This window comes from Colobus angolensis, unplaced genomic scaffold (assembly GCF_000951035.1).
Source record: "Colobus angolensis palliatus isolate OR3802 unplaced genomic scaffold, Cang.pa_1.0 Scaffold135, whole genome shotgun sequence".
Lineage (NCBI taxonomy): Eukaryota > Metazoa > Chordata > Mammalia > Primates > Cercopithecidae > Colobus > Colobus angolensis.
Window position 1 is genome coordinate 2,841,114 of NW_012114433.1, and position 5,782 is coordinate 2,846,895.

The following is a 5,782-nucleotide window of genomic DNA, read 5'->3' on the forward strand; positions in this document are numbered from 1 at the left end:
GCCAGGATGGTCTCGATCTCCTGACCTCGTGATCCGCCCGTCTCGGCCTCCCAAAGTGCTGGGATTATAGGCTTGAGCCACCGCGCCCGGCCAAATTGTCTTTTTTATGAATTAGGCTTTTTGAACATCCTATGTTGGGATTTTTTTTTTGTTTTTCAATTGGCAACAAAAGCTCTGTAGGGCTGCAAACATTTAAAGTCCACATAATCATCTGTAAGACATTATGTATTTTGTGGAAATGCTAGAATTTTTTTTCCTGATTTTGCCATTATATGGATTTGCTATTTTTTTATTAATGCAAAAGTGTATGACTTTGTTTTTTATGTGATACACCATACATATTAAAGTGTTGAATACTAACAGTGCTGACGACAAGAAGGATGTAGTATTTTTGCTTTCTGCATTACAATGTCTTCTGGAGGAAGGGAGCAGGATGGGTTTCATTTGTATCTAGGGTGTGTCTTAACGTCTTTCTAAATCAGCAGTGTAACTGCATAGTGTAACTTCCTGTCTGTGTGCCTCATTTTACTTTTCCCTCACCTCATGTTTTGGCTTTTGTGTATCAGAGCATCTTTCTTTGCAGCATCCTAATCTTGCTTTAGTTTCTGTGGTCTCTTTTCATCCTCCTTAAGGATTCTGAGTGTGGAAGGAGGCTGGGAAGTCTAGTGCAGTAGGTGAGCAGACATCTTGCTGACCAGCCCGGGGTGGGTGGGGCGCACACCTGTCTTTGTGCATGCAAATCCAACACACCTGGCGCATCCTCTGGAGAGCATGACGCACGGAAAGGTCCGGAAGCTCTGCATAGTGATGCCTTCTGCAATCATCCTACCCAAGTAAAAGTAACTTTGGCTATGTTGTTACCACCGTTTTGGTCACCCAGGAGGACATCTTAGCAAAGGTGCCTGCGAGGGAGTGTGGGACTGGGCCTCATCCTTGCCGGCGTTGGAAACCAAGGCCTTGTATGCCATGCCTTATGAAGCACTGTTTCACAGTTACTTTCACTTCCCGAATAAAGGTTACCAGGTAATTAATATTTTTATTGAGGTGTTTATTTGTGTGTTTTTCAATGTAAGCATCATGAGAAATAAAGCAAAGTTCAGAGATTTGCCCCGGAACTAGTATGATAGAAAAAGCTGCTTTCCAGCCAGGCCTGGTGGCTCATGCCTATAATGACAGCACTTTGGGAGGCTAAGGCAGAAGGATCACTTGAGGACAGGAGTTTCAGACCAGCTGGACAACATAGCAATACCACATCTCATTTAAAAAACTAGTAAAAAGCCAGGTGCGGTGGCTCACATCTGTAATCCCAGCACTTTGGGAGGCCGAGGCGGGCGGATCAGGAGGTCAAGAGATCAAGACCATCCTGGCTAACACGGTGAAACCCCGTCTCTACTAATAATCCCCCCCAAAAAATTAGCTGGGTGTGCTGGCGGGCGCCTGTAGTCCCAGCTGCTCAGGAGGCTGAGGCAGGAGAATGGCGTGAACCCGGGAGGCGGAGCTTGCAGTGAGCCGAGATCTGGCCACTGCACTCCAGCCTGGGCGACAGAGCAAGACTCCGTCTCAAAAAAAAAAAAAAAAAAAAATAGTAAAAATGAAAATTTTTAAATAATAAAAGAAGAAAGGCTTCTGGCCATTGGCTCCTTAACAGAGACCAGTCTTTTCCCCTGTGAGCCGAGATGGCGCCACTGCACTCCAGCCTGGGCAACAGAGCGAGACTCCGTCCAAAAAAAAAAAAAAAAAAAATAGTAAAAATGAAAATTTTTAAATAATAAAAGAAGAAAGGCTTCTGGCCATTGGCTCCTTAACAGAGACCAGTCTTTTCCCCTGTCCAGTTCAATCACAAAGAAACTGTCTGAAGAAGTTTCCCTGCTTCTTCATGCTCTGGCTAAGAGAAGAGCAGGTGGAGAAGTGGTTTTAATGGAGATCATAGTGGTTTATGAGAACCCTAAGTAAGAAAAGCACATGCTTTGGGCCCTGGCATGTGTTGCGGCTTGGCTCCCTCACTTGTAGTCCCTGGCCCTGGACTTCACGTGAGCCTCATTGCCTCCAGCTACATAGGTAAACTGCCGGGGATGCTACTGCTGGCAGAGCTCATGGCCAGATCAAATATGATCCAGTAATCATATTTGCCCCTCCTGACTTTCTGCTTAGTTTGAGACAGCTGCTTCAAAAGCTGGTTGGAAACTGGTTTTGGCAGGAGTCCCTCTGATTCATTTGATATGGGTCAGTTTTGCCAGAAGATTCACAACCTTGTTAGGCGCAGTGGCTCACGCCTGTAATCCCAGCATTTTGGGAGGCTGAGGTGGGCGGATCTCCTGAGGTCAGGAGTTTGAGACCAGCCTGGCCAACATGGTAAAACCCCCACTTCTAAAAATAAAAAAATAAGCCGGGTGTGGTGGCACACACCTGTCATCTCAGCTACTCAGGAGGCTGAGGCGCAAGAATCACTTGAATCTGGGAGGCAGAGGTTGGAGCTGCCGAGGTCGCGTCACTGCACCCCAGCCTGGGCAACAGTGAGACCCCATCGCAAAAAAAGGGAAGAAATTGACTCCTAGGTACCTTCCTAAAGCAGCCACCCATCTGAGGCTTGCTTGATTGGATCTGTGTGCGTTTTTTCTGTGTGCCTCTGTCCTCTAGTGGCCAGATGTGGAATTTCCAAAAACCAGAGCTCTGACCAGTGCCACCCAGCCTTCGTCACAACTATCTGGGTTAACTGGAATCTGCTGGAGGTGCTGTGGGTGTTTCTCTAGTTTTGAAACAATTCCTTTTGTCCCTGAACTTTAAAAGCCATTTGCAGCATAACACAGTACATATCCTTTTAAGCAATGACAAGGTTACTTTTTTACAATACTGAAATAAAAGACTGTCCTAGTTTCACCTTGGGCACTTAAAAGGTGAGAGTCACCAGGCATGGTGGCTGACGTCTGTAATCCCAACACTTTGGGTGGCCGAGGTGGGTGGATCACCTGAGGTTAGGAGTTCAAGACCAGCCTGGCCAACATGGTGAAACCTCGTCTCTACTAAAAATACCAAAATGAGTCAGGCGTGGTGGTGCACACCTGTAATCCCAGCTACTTGGGAGGCTGAGGCAGGAGAATCGTTGGAACTTGGGAGGTGGAGGTTGCAGAGAGCCAAGATCGTGCCACTGCACTCCAGCCTGGGTGACAGAGCCGAGACTCAGTCTCAAAAAAAATAAAAATAAAAAATAAAAAATAAACTGCCAAGAAAAATACTCTGTAATTTGCAAATTCTGAAATGCAAAGAAGAATATTAAGGGTATTTTATTTTTCCCCAAAATTCATGATGGGATAAATAAATATGGCAGGATGTTATTCTGTGTTAAATCTACACAGTGGGCCCTTAGGTGCCAGGCATCTTCTCTGTATCTGAAATATTTCCATCATTTCAAAAAAGTCATTATGAGTCACTTTTGCAAGACCTGTGCTTTGATCTGGATAGTTCACCTGGGAAATAACAGTTTGTTAAGGATCTTTTTTTTTTTTGAGACAGAGTCTCGCTTTGTGGCCCAGGCTGGAGTGCAGTGGTGGCATCTCGGCTTACTGCAACCTCCGCCTCCCGGGTTCAAGTGATTCTCCTGCCTCAGCCTCCCGAGTAGCTGGGACTACAGCGCGTACCACCACGCCCGGCTAATTTTTTGTATTTTAGGTAGAGGCAGGGTTTCACTGCATTAGCCAGGATGGTCTCAATCTCCTGACCTCGTGATCTGCCTGCCTCGGCCTCCTCAAAGTGCTGGGATTACAGGTGTCAACCACCACGCCCAGCTGAAATTTTACTTCTTAAGAAAATTTGTGGCCGGGTGCGGTGGCTCAAGCCTGTAATCCCAGCACTTTGGGAGGCCGAGACAGGCAGATCACGAGGTCAGGAGATCGAGACCCTCCTGGCTAACACGGTGAAACCCCGTCTCTACTAAAAAATACAAAAAAATTAGCCGGGCATGGTGGTGGGCGCCTGTAGTCCCAGCTGCTGGGGAGGCTGAGGCAGGAGAATGGTGTGAACCTGGGAGGCGGAGCTTGCAGTGAGCCGAGATCCAGCCACTGCACTGCAGCCTGGGCGACAGAGTAAGACTCTGTCTCAAAAAAAAAAAAAAGAAAAGAAAATTTGTGGGCTGGGCGCAGTGGGTCACACCTGTGATCCCTACACTTTGAGAGGCTGAAGAGGGTGGATCACTTGAGGCCAGGAGTTCCAGACTAGCCTGAAACTGGACATGGGAAAACCTCGTCTCTACTAAAAATACAAAAATTAGCCAGGCGTGGTGGTGTGCGTTTGTAATCCCAGCTACTTACGAGGCTGAGGCACGAGAATCGCTTGAACCCAGGAGCCGGAGGTTGCAGTGAGTGGAGATTGCACCACTGCACTCCAGCCTGGGGTACAGAGGGAGCCTCTGAATAAAAAGAAAGAAAGAAAAGAAAAGAGAAGAGAAGAGAAAAGAGAGAAAGAAAAAGAAAAAAAAAGAAACAAAAAATTGTGGCTCATGCCTGTAATCCTAGCACTTTGGGAGGCTTGAGGCCAGGAGTTCAAGACTAGCCTGGGCAACATGGCGAAACCCAGTCTCTACTAAAAATGCAAAAAAATTAGCCAGATGTGCTGGCGGGTGCCTGTAGTCCCAGTTACTCAGGTGGCTAAGGTGGGAGGATCGCTTGAGCCTGGGAGGTGGAGGCTGCAGTGAGCCAAGATCACACCACTGCACTCTAGCCTGCAGGACAGAACAAAACCCTGTCTCAAAAATAAAATAAAATAAAATTTGTATAATACCAGTCTCCCAAAAGTTATCTCTTTGAAATTAAATTGTTTTGTAGGTTTTTGTTATTGTTTGTAACATTAAGTTCACAATACCTTTATTTATACTAACAAAAGTTTATGTAGAAACATTATCTTATTGCTAAGCTATACAAATCCTGTTTTTAAAAGAACTATTACTTTTAAGAATTTGGCAGGCATGAGGCTGGGCACAGTGGCTCATGCTTGTAATCCCAGCACTTTGGGAGGCCAAAGCGGGCGGATCACCAGAGATCAAGCGGGCGGATCACCAGAGATCAGGAGACCAGCCTGTCAAACATGATGAAACCCCGTCTCCACTAAAAAAAAAAAAAATTAGCTGGACGTGGTGGTGTATGCCTGTAATCCCAGCTACTCGGGAGGCTGAGGTTGGAGAATCGTTTGAACCGGAAGGCAGAGGTTGCAGTGAGCCATGATCGCACCACTGCACTCCAACCTGGGTGACAGAGTGAGACTCCGTCTCAAATAAAAAAAACACAAAAAAAAAAAAACAGAAAGGATTTGGCAGGCATGGTAGCTCACACCTGTAATCCTAGCACTTTGGGAGGGCGAGGTGGGTGGATTGCTTGAGCTCAGGAATTTGAGACCAGCCTGGGCAACATGGCAAAACCCCATCTCTACAAAAAATACATTAGCCAGGTGTCATGCGTGCACCTGTAGTCCCAGTGACTTAGGAGACTGAGGCAGGAGGATCACTTGAACTTTGGGAGGTCGAGGCTGCAGTGAGCCAAGATTGGGCCACTGTGTTCCGGTGTGGATGACAAACTAAGACCCTGTCTAAAAAAAAAAAAGCCAGTAGCAGTGGCTCACGTGGCTCACACCTGTAATCCCAGCACTTTGGGAGGTGAAGGCGGGCAGATTATAAGGTCTAGAGTTCGAGACTACCCTGGCCAACGTAGTGAAAACCTGTCTCTCCTAAAAACACAAAAAATAAGCCGAGTGTGGTGACACACGCCTGTAGTCCCAGCTACTCAGGGAGGCTGAG